The following is a 3,621-nucleotide window of genomic DNA, read 5'->3' on the forward strand; positions in this document are numbered from 1 at the left end:
ATCTCCTGACCTCGTGATCCGCCCGTCTCGGCCTCCCAAAGTGCTGGGATTACAGGCTTGAGCCACCGCGCCCGGCCAGCATTAGTATTTCAAATGAATATCCTAAATGGTAGCACTTGCTCATAACCATCTATCTTAATACTGAGTACTTTATTAGAAACTTGTTCTGCAAAAGGAACGGACTTAGGAATAATTAGTTGGAACTGTAAAATCTTACATTTTACATGGAGCAATATTATAATTACATTCTAATGCTGGTGTCTTCCACTGTTTAGTTGCCATTAAGTCAGCATTTTCTTACTTATGCCTAGGGAAAGTGAGCCACGGGCATGTTAACTTACTTGTTCCAGGCCTTATAACCAATAGATGGTAGAACCAAGACATATGCAAAAGCTTTTAGGCTTTTTACTCAGCCCACGTCCTGACAATAGAAAATACAATAGCAGTTAATATGTCACTTGTTCTTTTTCTCACAAAAGGTAATTCATCTCTATTCTCCCTGCCTTCCATAAGTAAAATTTTTGTTTCTTCTACAACCTACATATTAACCAGGGGTCATGTGTATCAACAGTCTCTGCTTACTTATTGAGTCCAAAGGCAGGCTGGGAAAAAGTGGGTATGTCCCTGAGAGCCCTGTTTCATTTGGGGACCAACTCAACTTAGTTTCTTGGTAAATTTGGAATTAATTTATGGATTTAGAAATAAACAAGGGAAAACATTTAGATGGCCATTGCCGTCCTGAATCTGGTTTAGAGTACCACTAGAAAACACAATTAACCTCGAATTTTTTTCCCACTTGGTAGAGGATTACCGGAAACAGCTAGAGACATAATTTCATACACAATTCCATGTAGGCAGTACCCAGAAACGGAGGCAGAAAGTGTGCTGTTGTCTAATCACCACGTTTATACTCTGTACTAAGTGTAGATTTATAGACCTCGTCAGACAGAGAAATAATGACTGGAAAAACACGTGGTCCCTTGTAAAAGCAGTTGTCTACCATTTTAATCTTGATGGAAAGAAATTTGTTCCTCTGCTAATTTCCTCATTAAGGAAATTGAACTATATATTTCTGTGGTTAGAAATACATATAAAGGAATCAAGGCTAAAAGCAAAAAACATCAGATATAAGATAAGATATGTAAAGAAGAATAGAGAAGGCAATCTGAAATTACTGAGAGCTCCACAATAGCTCTCTCCTTGACTTTCCTGTTTGCAGCCTGAGAAAAGCACCTTCCCCATTCTAGCTTCTGACACTCCACCCTTGTTTTTCCAAACTCAACACAGCTGTGGATGTCATTACTGGGTTCATCTATCTGGGTACTACAGTTTATTTAAACTGTGCAGGAAGTGGCCGGGCGCGGTGGCTTGCGCCTGTAATCCCAGCACTTTGGGACGCTGAGGTGGGCGGATCACCTGAGGTCAGGAGTTCCAAACCAGCCTGGCCGATGTGGCGAAACCCCATCTCTACTAAAAATACAAAATTAGCCGGGCGTGGTGGCGCATGCCTGTAATCACAACTACTTGGGAGGCTGAGGCAGGAGAATTGCTTGAACCTGGGAGGCGGAGGTTGCAGTGAGCCGAGATCGTGCCATTGCACTCCAGCCTGGACAACAAGAGTGAAACTCCGTCTCAAAAAAAAAAAAAAAAAAAAAAAAAAAAAAAAAAAAAAAAAAAGAAGTGCAGAAAACTCAAAGAATCTATGAAAGGCCAGAAAGTCGGTGAGGTTTGTTTATTGTGTAACCACAAACATCACCAAAACCACACAGAGAGGACTGCTCAAGCTATGATGCCACTGAGCACACACAATATTTGACATAAACACTACAGCTTGAACAGGTGACACTGGGGACCAGATGTCAGAATATCTGCTGCTGCTACTGCTGCTGCTGCTGCTGCTGCTGCTGCTGCTGGGAGACATCGCTACTGCCATTCTCACCAAAAGGAGGATTTTACATACTTCTGGTTCATCACTTACCCACTTGCAAAATGGTGTTCTATACAGATGTGTCTGACTGGCAAAGGCTAGGTCTCATGTCTGTGCCTTAACTGCATTGGAGCCTTGAAGATGGAGTTTTGGCTTCAATTTGGAGAAGCAAAATTTAGAACGTGGGAAATTCTCCAGACATGGGAATATTGTTCAAAAGATGCGAGGTGGCCATAAAAATAAATGAACACTGTGTATACTACTATGGAGTTATCAGGATTTAATTGCTAAAGTATAGTTTCTAAAAAGTTGAGAACAAATACACAACTAACGCATCAAAGATTTTCTTTAACTCATTGATTAATAAGGGATCAGTAAGATTAAAGTCAGTTCAAATAAGAATTTGAGGCCAGGTGCAGGGGCTCATGCCTGTAATCCTGGCACTCTGGGAAGCCGAGGCAGGTGGATCACCTGAGGTCAGGAGTTCAGGACCAGCCTGGCCAACATGGTGAAACCCTGTATCTACTAAAAATGCAAAAATTAGTTGAGCATTGTGGTGCATGCCTGTAATCTCAGCTACTGGGGAGGCTGAGGTAGGAGAATCACTTAAACCCGGGAGGCAGAGGTTGCAGTGAGCCGAGATCCGAGATCACACCACTGCACTCCAGCGTGGGCGATGGAGTGAGGCTGTGTCTTTAAAAAAAAAAAAAAAAAAAAAAAGAATTTGACTGACAGAGATCTACATTCTCTATTTCTCTATTCAGTAAAATCTACAATACAAAATTTACTTGCATTGCCATGTATAGGGATCATTTGCATAGTTATCAGTTTTTTACAACTTAACTTTAAAAAGGATCAAACAAATCCTGTAAAGGTCCACTAAATAATACCCAGCACATCACTGAAAGGACACCTGATAATCTCTTTTGCCTGAATAATTTTTCTTAATAAAATGTTAAGTGATTGACTGAAATAAAAAGAAATGCTAAGTGAAAAAACAAGATAAAGTATGTATAATATGTTAGTGTTCACTTAAGATGAAAGAATATTAATATATAGGCATATTTGCATAGTTTTAAAAATGGGAAGATAAACCATAAATTGTTTAAATGATTACCAATTAAGGAAATAGTGTAAAACAAACAAAAGGAGAGGCTAGAGTTCTTTGAATATACCTCATTGCGTTGATTTCATTTCAGATTCACATAAATGTTTTACATAATTATAAAATGAAATTACATAAGTGTAAAAAGCAATCCCTAAAAGGAAGGAGTAAAATGAAACAAATAAACCTGTGTATGGAGGTGGAGCATAACCATACCGGGAGCTATTCCAGGTGACTTCAAAACACAGTAATTGACTTACATCCTTAGCAGAATATGGCTTAATGGAGAAAACCTGTCCCCTCCACTTTAAAATCTCTAATTTGTTTTCATTAATAATCTTATTGGTCATAGGCTTGTTGTTGTTATTCTGCAATTTTACAGGATAGATTAAACAAGTACTTGAGTTGATACTTTAGAGAACCCAGATGTTTTAAGCATGTTTGAAAAGAAGTGTAGATATACGATTGATGGGGTGAGTAAACCCTATAGTCTTGAATTTTAATTTGAAGTATCAGTGTCAGCTTGTCATCTATTTAATTTTTTTTTTTTTTTTTTTTTTTTTTTTTTTTTTTTTTTTTTTTTTTTTTT

Source organism: Rhinopithecus bieti, unplaced genomic scaffold (genome assembly GCF_001698545.2).
Source record: "Rhinopithecus bieti isolate Rb0 unplaced genomic scaffold, ASM169854v2 scaffold_10548, whole genome shotgun sequence".
Lineage (NCBI taxonomy): Eukaryota > Metazoa > Chordata > Mammalia > Primates > Cercopithecidae > Rhinopithecus > Rhinopithecus bieti.